General features: G+C 47.7%; 1 protein-coding gene across 1 annotated transcript in view; it reads right to left on the bottom strand.

Moving 5' to 3' along the window:
* Window positions 1-13514, bottom strand: part of LOC146812235 (uncharacterized) — a 437417-nt gene that overhangs the window by 53413 nt on the left and 370490 nt on the right. The gene's annotated exons all lie outside the window — the stretch shown is intronic.

The raw sequence follows: 13514 nt of genomic DNA, 5'->3' as shown, positions 1-13514 counted from the left end.
TCATTACCACCAGGTCACCAGTAAAAGCAAAAAGTTCAGGGGTGAACCTGCCAGAATGGCCAAGTCCAACACAACCCCCTTCCAGCCAAAACACAGGGCAGACCAATCACCACCGTGATGGACTTCCCTGCTTGGGGCGATAGAACACGGACGCGGGCCCGCAACTGCAGGGACACCCACCTGTTCTACGCCACGGTGAACCCATGGGATTCCTTCTAAAACCACTGTCCGGACCAACTGGGCTACCCCACTGGTACTCCCAAGCTGTCCGTGGCCAAGACCAGGCCCTAGGCCACCCAGGTGCCACCGGTCCTTGCCTAATCACAGAGTGGGGGGTAGTAACCCCTGGCACATAGCGGCCATTCTCCACTCTTCCTGTCTGCAAGACAGGACTAGACTGCCACTGGTTCTCCAGCCTAGGGTCTGCACCCTCAGGCGGACCAGGAGTCTCAGGGAAGGCTCTCCTCTCCCTACCTCTTCTCCTAGGGTTCCTCCTCCTCCGGCGAGGGGTACACCTAGAACGCCATTCCAACCCAGGGTTTAACCCCTCAGGTTGCACCGGGGTCAGAGGTGAGCTCTCCCACCCTCTTCACCCCCTTCCAGTGCCCTGCTCCCTACCAACTGGGGCGGTACCTCTGGAAGAAGAACCGGTCGGGATGCTGGTTACAGACGGCCCACCCTTCAGGTCAGGCTGATCCCGAACCTGGCCTTCCAACCTCCGGCCTAGAACCTTTGGTGGAATAATCACCTGGCACTCCAGGACATCCCCCTGAGGCTGACACATGACCCATGTGTCGTGTGACTGTCTGTCTGGCGCAGATCTACTGTCCCCTGTCCACCTGACAGTGCGCAGAGATCCCCCAGAACAGAAGTGGTGTCCCCATGGTCACTACACGGGATCTTAGCCCAAGGGGTAGTCCCTGACCCACTGGCACTTCCACTGGGAAACTCATCCCCCAATCACTCCTCACACTGGACTCCTGTACTCTCCCTACCAGAGCGGTACTGCCAGACTCTAGAACCACAGGAGCCCTGTTTACAGGTGCTCCAGGTCCTCTACTCACTAGGGGATCTTCCTCAAATGGACTAACAGGACAGCCTAGGTCCCCAACCTGGTGTTCCCTCAAGAAACCATCCAAGTCCTGAGGCAGGGCTTCGTGCATCTGGGGACCCTCGGTCACCCACTTACTCCCGCTCCACTGAGCCAGGCCGTAAGCCCCTACACCCTCCTCGCTATCCTGGGACCTAGCTGGGCTACACTGAGCCTCTTCCACCACGCTGGGCTGGAAGATACCTGAACCACTACTTTTGGAGTCACTCCCTAATGACCCTAGAGAACCTCTAGCACTTTCCCAGCACTCTGCTTCATCTCCAAGCTCAAATGGCGCAGACAATCCACATCCCAACAGGTGTTGGCGCAACCCCGGCACACAACAACTGAGCAGGTGTTCTTTGAGAACCAGATCACACAGTTTATCATAATCAGATTCTGCGGGACCTCTTATCCACTCAAACAGTGCATTCTCACATTCATCCACAAACTCCTCCCAAGACTGGTGAGACAGTTTCCTACTTCCCCTGAATTTCAACCTTAACTCCTCCTCCTGGGAAACAGGTACCAGACTGGGGGAACTGGGACTGGGATTTCCTACACTGGAATCTATATGGCTGCCACCACTGGACTCAACCCTGCCTGGGGAATCCAGAAAATGTAAACTGCGCGCAGGGGAAAGTCTACCCTCCAGAGCTACTTTGACTCTGGTGGAGGTCCTCTCAGCCTCCTCTATCCTCTCCTGCGCCAAGACCCTCTCAGTCTCTAGCTGTTGCTTCTTGACCTCCAGCTGCGCAATAGCCTGGGCATGCTCTAACCTGAGCTTCTCTAGCGCCAGCTGGTGCTCCCTTTCTTTCCTCCTATCTTCCCACTCCTCTGGGGACAGGGAAAGGGATGAGGCGCTGCCTCCTACGCTGGACCCAGCAAGGGACTCCCTACCCATGGGGTCTTCACTCTCTACTGGCGTCCAGGTGCTGTCATCTTCTTCCTCCTCTTCTGAATCTTCAGGGCTCCCCACAGACCCACCACCCTCCAGGTGTGAAGCCCGGGCCCTTTCCCTACTGCGCTCAAGATCCCATTGACCCTTTTGCCATAGGATCAGGCTGCTTCTAAGTTCGGACTGAGTGTCCGACTTATCCACCCCTATGTCTCTCTCTTCACAGAACCTTACCAACTCCAACATACTGTACCCAAACAGATCACAGGAATCAAAAGCAGACTCCATTTTGGCGGACGTTCTTGAGAAAAGATTACACAGGGAACCTAGGGGTCTGAGCTTAACACAGGAGTACAACATTCACAAAGGATTCAGCAAGCTCTCAATCCCAGAGAACTCACACTCACTTGTCTAGTGCCGCACACCATTCATCCACACACAACCCTCCCCTCGGACTGGTAAGGCAGTTTCTACCACCCCTGATTCCTCAACCTGACCACAAGTGACACAGGTACCAACTCTGGGCGCAGGGCGGGGAACAAATGTACTGGACACTATTATGCTGCCACCACTGGATCCCACCCTTACTGGTGAATCCAGAAAACACACTGCACTTAGGGGGATGATTTACCCTCCCGAGCTAGTGACTCCATACCAATTAAGTCCCCACTGTAGGCCAAACCAAGAAATAGCAAACAGCACAGGGGCAGTTACCTCCTCCAGCTTCTACTGCAGGCCAACCCAAGAAATAGCTGTCTGCACATGACATAATCACGCATTATACATCATTGCGAAGCATTCAATCACACGAGTCCACACATACCAAACTCGAGCCTGCACACCCCACGCATCAGGAACTACCAGGGACACATACATTCCCTATGCATTCCTATGGAAGGGCAGGCCTATCTCACCACATGCACTCAGAGTGCGCACGCACTTTACTCTGGGACACAGGGATAGTGCGCAGAAACCAAAAATCATTACCACCTGGTCACCAGTAAAAGCAAAAAGTTCAGGGGTGAACCTGCCAGAAGGGCCAAGTCCAACACCTGTTGACATGGAGAACCCTGTGGGGACTCCTGGGAGTTCCTAGGTCTACTAAGTAAGGAACCTCTCACTTCTCTTCAACAACAGTGTGGGGTCCACTCCACTTGTCTTGGAGAGCTGCTGGGGCCACAGACTCCAACACCCACACTTTCTGTCCTGGCTGGTAAACAGTCAGTACAGGCTTTTGGTCATGCCAGGCTTTTTGCGGTTCCTGGCTATCTTCAAGGTTTTTAGTAGCCTTTTTCATGTACTCAGCCATCCTGGAGCGCAGGCGAAGTACATAGCCCACTATGTCTTGCTGTGGGGGCTTGAGAGGTAACTCTCATCCTTCCTTCACCAAACACAATTGACCCATGACAGGGTGACCAAACAAAAGTTCAAAGGGGCTGTAGCCAACCCCCTATTGTGGCACCGCCCTGTATGCAAACAAAAGGTAGATCAAGAGAGAATGTCTCATCTTCGCCTAAGCTTTTTGGGGAGCCTTTAATCATGCCCTTTAAGGTTTTGTTGAACCTTTCAACCAAACCATTGCATTGTGGGTGATAGGGTGTGGTGAATTTGTAAGTCACTCCACACTCCTTACACATTGCTCTTAAGTAACCAGACATGAACTTGGTACCTCTGTCTGATACCACCTCCTTAGGAAAACCCACTCTTGAGAAAATTCCCAACAGGGCTCTTGCCACCACAGGTGCTGTAGTGATCCTAAGGGGAATAGCTTCTGGGTACCTGCTAGCATGATCCACTACCACCAGGATAAATCTGTGCCCAGATGCTGTTTGGGGATCCATGAGACCAACAATGTCAATCCCCACCCTTTCAAACGGTTCCCCCACCACAGGTAGTGGTATCAGGGGTGCCTTTGTAGTGCCACCTGCTTTGCCACTGGCTTGGCAGGTTACACAGGAGCGACAAAACTCATTTGTGTCTTCAGACATGTGGGACCAGTGAAAGTGAGGGACCAGTCTGTCCCGAGTCTTGTTCTGGCCCAGATGACCTGCTAAAGGGATATCATGGGCTAGGGTCCATAGGAAGCCCCTGAACTTCAGAGGTATAACCAACCTCCTGGTGGCACCAGGCTTGGGGTCTCTACACTCTGAGTACAGGAGTCCATCATCCCAATACACCTTATGGGGACCACGAGCACTCCCAGCAGCCTCAGCAGTAGCTTGCTGTCTGAGCTGTTCAAGAGAGGGGCAGCTCTGCTGCTCCTGGCTCAGATCTGCCCTGGAAGGGCCCCCTGTCCACAAGAGCTCAACCTGATCAGGCTTAAGCTCCTCTGGGACAGTTCCTTCTTCAGGACTGTGATCATCTCCCTCAAGAGACTGATCCTCCATCTGAGTCAGGGGGGAAGGCTCTGCCTTAACCCTTCTGTTCCTCCTCTTGGATGGCACTTGTTCTATTCTTCCAGAATCCAAGGCCTGTTCAGTTTCAGACATTTTGGCCTGTGACCTGGTCACAGCAAACACGTCTGCAGGGATTCCTGGCATTTCTGCATGAGTCCTGTGCTCTACTTCTGCCCAAGCTGAAGTCTCTAGATCATTGCCAAGCAAGCATTCGACTGGTAGGTCTGCACTCACCACAACCTTCTTAAGGCCAGTTACCCTCCCCAGGAGAAGTTAACAACAGCCAGATAATGGTCTATTCTGACATTGCTAGCATTGGTCACTTGGTACATTTCACCAAGTATAATATGCCCAGGACCCACAAGATCTTTTGTCACCATAGTGACACTTGCTCCTGTGTCCCTGAATGCCAAAGCCTGTACTCCATTGATTAAAGGCTGTTTCCAGTACTTGCCCAAGTTACTGGAACTCACAGAGGGGGTCATATCCATGCCCCCATCACAGACAAGAACAGCCTGAGTGGTTTCTCTGACTAGGCCAGAGCCCAACTCAGAACCCAGGGTCAACCCTACTAAACCCTTGGCCTGTGTATTCCCACCACCAATTGTAACTGCACTAGGGGGAGCAGGTGCCTTAGGGGCATTGGTGGGGGCTGGAGTATTCTCTTTAGACTTGGTGCAATCACTGGTCCAGCGTGTCTTTTGCTTACAGACTTTGCACCATGGTTTCTTTTGGCATTTCCCTTTGTTGGACTGTGAATCCCCACCTGAAGAAGATTTTCGGGCCATTGTGAAGTCTTCTGGTCTTTACCCTTGTCGCCACCCTTGTTAGAGTTCTTAGAATCTTGCTTCTTAGGGTCACCACCTTGGTTCTGTACCTTCTGCCTCACCCTGGTTCTGACCCATTTGTCTGCCTTCTTTCCCAATTCTTGGGGAGAGGTCAGATCAGAGTCTACCAGGTACTGGTGCAACGGCTGATTTTGACAGTTATTAAGAATCTGCTCCCTCATTATCAGATTGTACAATCCTATGAAGTCAAATACTTTACTGCCCAATAACCAACCTTCCAGAGCCTTAGCAGCACAGTCAACAAAGTCTACCCAGTCTTGATTTTATGCCATTTGGGTATCCCTGAACTTTAACCTGTATTGTTCAGTGGTTAGGCCAAACCCATCTATCAGTGCACTTTTCAAGACCTGGTAATCATCAGCATCCTCTTCTCTTACAGTGAGGAGCTTATCTCTACCTTTGTCTGCAAAGGAGAGCCATGCGATTGCTGCCCAGTGCCCTTGGGGGACCCTCTGTACTTTACAGGCCCTCTCCAAGGCAGTTATCTATTTGTGGATGTCATTCCCACTCTGGTAGGGAGGGACAATCTTACTTAGGTTCCTATGGTCATAAGACCTCTCCCTATCTCTAGGGAAATTGCTGCCACCAAGGGACTCTAGTCCCTCCTTTTTTCTAGCTCTGTAGAGCTCTAGGGCTTCCTTATTTAGGGCCATATGCTACTTTCTGAGGTGAAGCTGGGCTTGCTCATACTTCAGCAGTCTCTCTCTCCTCTCCTGGGTGGTTTCCCTCCCTCTGTGAGAATAAATAGAGGTCCCTACAGATGAGGTAGACTGGACAGTCTCCCTTGAGAGAGATCTAGCCCTTCTAACCCTACTTTCAACTCTTCCTGGAGGGACAAAGAGGGGAGCATTGTGCTCATCCTCATCATCCTCATCCAGTGGAGCTGGGTTTTCCAGATCCTGATCATTGTCATCAGTCTGGTCAACAGCAGAGGTTGGGCCAGGGGAAGTTCCACACCTAGGTCCACCCTCAACTGCTGCCCCACCCACTCTGCCTACCCCTTCAGTCCCCCTAGGCCCTGAGAGATCATCCAGCCTGAGTATCTGCAAGAGATGCTGGGTGGTTGGGTTTTTGCCTGTCTTCAGCTTCCTAATAGAACATAAGGCCCTAAGCTGAGCAAAGGTGAGATCCTCATACTTATAGGGAGAAGCCCACTGGCTTCTGGGAGGGACCCACTGGTTCCTGGCTGATTAGACATTACTAGTGTGGTGTATTGCACTACCTACACTAGTGTGTCCCACTAAACGCTCTTGAGTTGTAGAAAGGGTGTGCTAAGCCCTTGACACACAACTCCAACCACACAACTCCAAGTTCAGTAGAACTTACTGTATACTGAGATTGATATTATATTTACCTAAGGTACCTTTAGTGGGTTTCAGTTGATCAATTCAATTGAGATTATCTAGTAAAACAATAGCAAGGTGGAATCCCACACGCTGTGAGAAGTTGGCCTGATATATGCTGTCCACTAGTTATAGTGGGCACCGTGTATCAGTTCAAACAACCCCTTATTGATGATAGGTTAAAGACAACCTTTATTGAAAGCTATCCTAGTGGTAGCTATGGAGAGCAGCCTTCAGGCTAAGTCTTGTTTTACCAGTCTATAATCTCTTGAATAACCAAATGAAAGGACAACCACACCAGGTATATATTTAAAATATGTGTGTTTAGGCTAAAACACACCCCTCTAGTCTCTTTATGAGGCTGGAGTTCGAAGTATTTACGTTACAAGTCAGTATTCAACAGTAAAAGCACAAATACACATTTGGGCCCAAGGGGCGTACCAAACCATATACCAATAAAGTGGTATAAGAACCATGACTGAACTAGACACAAGGCCTAGAGCCTGTAGAAGTGCTTGGACCACAAGGAACTATCCAAGGTAGTGACACAGGGGACCCACGGAGGACGCGTGCAGTGTGAGAACACAGCCACAAATCGCCGTTAACTTCTATGGGAAAAGTCGCGATAGGAAATTAAGAGTTTAAGGACACTTAGAGGACGACTACAAGCAAACCATTTTGGACTTAGAGGTGTCTAGGGCCAACACCCACGGGAGCACCGGAGTACTCGAGTTACCTCACCCAGGGAAGCCGGGTGCGTAGGTGTTAAATGGTGTTGGGTTGCGGCGTCGTTTTCAATGGAAGCTGGCAAAGAAGTGTTGTTGCCGTGAAGAGGAGAAGTGTCCGGAGAGATCGAAGCCTGGATAGAGGATGGAAGGAACCTGAAAGCAGAGGGGACAGAGTCTGGGACACTTGCCAGTGACCAGGGGCACGATAGTCCAATGCCCACAGATGTTGGGTGCTTCAGGTGAGTTGATGGGTGTCTTGACTCTTCAGCCACGAAGCCCAGGAGGTGTCGATGAAAACCAGGAGCTGGATTTGAGCTGTCCCACAAAGTCTGTCAAGTGCTGTGGTATCGGCGACCAGGATGGACCCAACAAGCTTTGGCAACGGCAAGTCAGGGGGAAGAAGAAGAAAGACGTCGGTGCAGACCAGCAAGGTCTGGGGGACTTACCCAGTGTGGGTAAGTCGGGGCACATCTGGAGCAACCAGGAAAGCCCAATCAGAAGAGGAGTTGCCTTCGTGGGGACCCACTAGCCAACGGGCTAGCGATCGCAAAGGAGCCTCAAGCAGTCAAACTGGGCCACAGGTCACTCGTGGAGTGGAGGCCAGAGATCTTCGGTGCTACGGATGCCCAAGGCTGGGGCTACTCGGAGCGCAAAGCACAGCTTCGAGGAAGACCAGGAAGATGATGGACCGGCAAAAGTACACGGTATCCAGGGGCCACGGTTCCACATCACCCACGATAGCCACGGGCCTCAGCTTTGCTGTGGACTCAGGGTAGCCTTTGCGAAGTCTGGAAATCCACCTCTGGTGATGCAAAGACTTTGGCGTCCGGCGGGAGCTTCAGAGTTGCAGACTGGACAGTTGCATCTTTGGTGCCTGCCGAGCAGGGGAGTCACTCCTTGAACCCAAGGGAGATCTCTTCAGTCTTTTAGCGAAAATAGAAAGTCGAAGGTCCAGGATAAATGTTGCAGAGTTTCGTCCAGGGTAATCTAAAGTCTCAAGGACTGGGTTCCCATACTTATACTAAGTTTGGGGGTTGGACATACTCTAGGGAGCCACCTATGGGAGGGTTTGGAAAGAGGGGTGGTTACACCCATTTCCTTTGTCCAGCCCCTGCAACTGGTTTGAACTGGACTATGCACAGGGACACCAAGTGTGCCCCCAGTGCAGAACTTCAAAGCACCAGAGAGTGCTCCCGCCCAGCCCCAATACACATCTGCCTGACTGGGGAGGTGGTTACACCTCCCTGGGACAAGAAACCTATTGTCCAGGCCTCCCCTGCCGGAGTTTTGGTCTGCAGCAGGAGGCCAGACCCGTGTCTGTGGCAGTGGCATCCATTTTGTGATGCCATGGCTTTAGAAAGTCTTTACCGGGTAGACCAGTGTGAACATGTTTCTCCTTTTCGAAGGGTGGAATGCTACCCCCTCCGCCAGAACTGGCGGGGGTAGTATTCCAAAGTGTTTGACACCAAACACAACATGTTTCTGTGCAGCCAGTCCAAAGTTAGCATTTACCACGAGGTTATAATGCACTTAAGAGTATATGGTCAGGCTGCAGCACAAACAGCATCAGAGGAGGTACTCCGAACACTGCAGAGGGGCTCTGCTCATGCAGGGGCACCCTCTCACATAAAAAACAAGCACTCTGCCTTCAGGATTGTTAAGGCCTGCCGTAGGAGTGACTTATAGGTGTGATATGTGTGTACAATGGTAGTGATATAGGTAGCCAATACCACAGTAATGGGTGCAGGAACCACCACTCCCAGGCTGTAGTAGCAGACATGTGGTGTCATTTTGGAGTGCTTCCCAGGTGTGGCATAATACATGCTTCAGCCCCTGGTAGGCCTCTGAGGTACCTATGCCCTAGGTACATAGTATACCTTATACTAGGGGCTTATAAGGCATTCCAGAATACAATTAGAGATGTACCTAATGTACATGGAAACCATTTTAGAGAGGAAGGAGATAGGCTGGGGTCCTGATTAGCAGGGCCACAGCCAGACTAAGGTCGAAAAACAGTGAAACACCAGCAAAAAGTGGGGGTACCCATGTGAAGCAGATCCTAGTCTCCTACTATTATTATTCCTCTTTCTGCTTGTCTCTGACCTTTATTTGACCTTTTTCTGCTAGTTCTGGCCTGGCTCTTCGACTGAGACTTTGAATTCACAGCACCCAGATACCCCTAGGGTTAACAGTGCTGCACTATAGAACTGCTGATTGATTGATTGACTTTTGTGACCTATTGAATTGGATTAATCTTTAGGTCTTGCTTCTTCACTTGCAATCTCGGCATAGTTATTGTTGATTCTCTATCTTTCACTGAGCAAGTCACCAGGATAACTTGTTCTTTTTTTAAACATTTACTGATTCTGCATTAAATCCTGCCATTCATCCCAGTAAATGGATAGGAAATGGGAGTTCAATATGTTACACTACCAAAAATAGATTACTGTAACTCGCTGTATTTGGGTCTTTTGACCTATTTGATGAAGATGCTGCAAATAATTTTAAAAGCTTCAGCTCAACTTATCCTGGGTCTACCTTCCTGTGCGATGATTTCTCATCACCTATCTATTCATATTGGCTTTCAGTGCGTAAGAGATCCATATTTAAGACATTATTCTTCCTCTTTCTGCTTGTTTCTGACCTTTATGTTATCTTTTTCTGCTTGTTTCTGACCTGGATCTTCGATGGAGAGTTTGTATTCACAGCGCCCAGATACCCTTTGGGGTCACAGTGCTGCGCTATAGAAATGCTGATTGATTGATTGACTTTTGTGACCCATTGAGTTGGATTCATCTTCAGGTCTTGCTTCTTCACTTGCAATCTAACTAGCTGTATTTAGGTCTTCCTGCCTATCTGATGAAGATGCTGCAAATAATTTAAAAAGCCGCAGCTCGACTTATCCTGGGCCTACTATCCTGCACTATGATTTCTCATCACCTATCTATTCATATTGGCTTTCAGTGTGTAAGGGATCCATTTTTTAAGACACTCAGCCTTGGTCACAAGGCTATTCATAATTCAGATCCAGTAAGACTTCTAACACTTGTAAAAGCTTATACCCCTAATAAATAATTGTGTCCAGCCTCTGTTAAGTATCATCAGGGTCCTAAGATCAAGTCTTGAAACCCAAAATCTGCACCCGAGTCTGCCGGACCCCGGAGATATGTTAAAGTGCAGTTTGGTCACCCAAGATAGACACTAGCCTACACCAAACTGAAACACTGGATTTGCTTTGACCAGAGACAAGTAGTTCAGTGGCAACTGGAACTTTGCTAGAACAAAAAGGACCTTAAGTAACATCGACCCCTGTGGCCAAAGTCACCCTACTTGGACTGTGGACTGAGGACTAGCTCCAGAAAGACTCTCATCGACTGCATAGCATCCTCAGCATCTTACAGTATCTTCAGCATCCTGTATCTCTTGCATTGTAACCGCTTTGTTGAAGTCTATGAGGCTTCTCCCATAGAGCATGGAACTGGATTTGCTTTGCTGCCAAGGTAACTGTGCCACTACTAGCCCCCTCACCATCCCCTGTCCGAGTTGGTCGCCCAATGCGGATCAACGTAGTCAAACACAACTCTTTAAAAGGTTTACAAAGTTTCCAAACTTTGCGGTAACCAAATCTTGTTTGTGTTTGAGAGTAAAAAGCTGAGATTTACATTTAACAAAAAAATCTATGTCTCTGGAATGCTCCAATAAAACCTTTTGTTTTGGTGTCTAAAAATGTATTGACATTTACTCTAGTTTTATTAATTGGTGTAGAATTTCTTTCATAATGTTTGACTTTCTTATTCTGCTGTTTTGATACTTCTAAATGCTTTGCACTTGTTTCTTTGTTTAAGCCTGACTTTTCAAAGCCACAGCTACCCAGGGTTGAGCTCAGGTTAAGCAAACGAGCCTGACTGGACCCAAGTTGCTTTAGTGAGTGTATTCCATGGTGAGTGAGGTCATACAACCACAACAAATAACACACCACAATTTGTCACAAGCCTGTTTTATTCATAGCGGTTAGTGCAGAAGCTGTGATATGCAAAATCGTTTGTTTACAATTACTATTACAAAAGGAAACAGCAATAATTTAAATGACCATGAAACCCCTAAAACTGAGATTAAATTGCCAAGATATGAATTTCTGACCAACAGGTTACATACAGATCTCACTAGCAAGTGCTTAAGCGTATTCTTTTTTATTAATATGTAAACAATTTTTCAATGCTTAAATCTAAAGTAAAAGTGGAAAACGAAAATGCAGTATGGAATTATATAAATATACAACGCTTTGGATGCCGAAAATCATTACTTTTTTAATGAATACATAGAACTCTTTATAATATTGACTGTTAACAAGAATAATTATAATATTAAGAAGAAAAATAACACTAATATTAAGAGTACATAATAAAACTGTGAAACATACTCGGATCATCCAGATAAATTAAAATAAAATTGGCAGCCATATATAAACAAGGTTCTATTGAGATTTTGACTCGATCTTAACCTTGTTCCGTATACTAATCTTATAAAGAGACAGAGCTATTACACAATTATTAGAATGTGCAGGTATATGAGGGCAGAACGAGAGACTGTAAAAGCATGCAGTATATACTGATAAAATTATATAGTGTAAATCAATACTAGGAAGGCCCTCATGTTCGATGCATAGTCAGAGGTCACATATAAACAAATGCTTTTCAGCCTTCAATCTCATGCAGTTTTAACATATGGGAAAATACTGATAGGAACTTGACAAGTCCAGTGATCAACATTATGTCTTATGGGCTCAGGGCTGCTATAACCGTCTGTATACAAGTCCACCCATTTCGAAGGAAAAGCTGCTAGCGGAGCAGCTGCCTGCGATGCATGAGTAACATAGGGCACACATGGGTTTCCTGCTCTTTGCTACAAAGTCTGCATTGAGTCGCTGGGAGCTGAATTTGCCACTTCAGGAAATGGTCCAAAGTTGGAAGGGCTCCAAGACAAAATGCTAGAAGTCTATTTTTAATATATCTTTTACAATTTGCTAGAGGTACGGCTGCTCACCTAGATGGGTATATGAAGATAAGATCATCCAGGTATGGGATCGCCAAGACAAGATTTCATTTTCGACCGGTTGCCCAAGACTTGGACACTCACAATCACCACTTTCCTGAACCTGCTCTGGGTTGTTCCCAAGCTCCATACCTCGTGGAGACTTACGTCATCCAATCATGTATCCATATATTGAACAAGGGTGGCTTTACCTCTGGTATTCTTTTGATCATTCCATATTATTCTGTTAAGTGGATCAGGTTCTGCCGACCTGATTTTATGACACAACTTGATGAATGCATTTCTCCTGAACATCTCTTGTTGGGGGAGGCCAAACTCTTAGCAAACCTGGGACAGCGATCCTGATTCTGGGAGGCAAAGAACACCTTTATAGATTTTTATTATAAAAGTATGTAACAATTTCATGTCTTGCCCAGCATATTTTTGCTTCCATATGAAAGAACTGGCAGAACATTTGCCTTCATGTACTGAAGTATGGTAGACACCCCCAGCTTTTTTCCTCAAGTTGACAAGGCGGCCTGGAGGGTGTGTGCTTTGTTTTGTATTGAAGACTTTTGCTTCAGATAGGATCCATTTGCATCTAGCCACACCCTGAGGTATTTATATTGCAACACCTTTTAGAGGTTATTCCCTCCCATTCGCCACATGCCTGGTTGTTTTGTCATTTTCCTAAGTTTATAATTTTAGTTTTTTCAGGTTCATCACCAGTTTATTTTGCTTTGTATATTCAAACAGAGAGTTTATTAATTTCTGTAAACCCACTCGATGTGGCTCAGCAGGACCAGATCATGTGCATAGAGCAAGGTGGATAAGGGATTGTTCTAGAAAATTGGGGGGTGCGAGTTGACTCTATCCAGCTCTCCTGAGAGGTCGTAGATAAACTAATTTAAAAGCAGGGGTGCCAAAACGCACTCTTGTTTTAGGCATTATGTCGGGACAATTTTCTTGACAGGATGCTCCCATCCCCCAGCCTCATTCACAGCCAGAACCAGTGTATAATAATTGTATTAGTCTGAGGAGCTCCATCTGCACCCCTGAAGCTTTTAACTTCTACCAAAGTAAATTCCTTGAGATTCGATCCCAAGCCACCTCAAAATCAATGAAACACGCATACAGAAGAGAGCGCATGTGGATCGCACTATTTATTAACATTGAAATA

This window comes from Triturus cristatus, chromosome 7, assembly GCF_964204655.1.
Source record: "Triturus cristatus chromosome 7, aTriCri1.1, whole genome shotgun sequence".
Taxonomy (NCBI): domain Eukaryota; kingdom Metazoa; phylum Chordata; class Amphibia; order Caudata; family Salamandridae; genus Triturus; species Triturus cristatus.
This window is presented reverse-complemented; position numbering and strand designations above follow the sequence as displayed.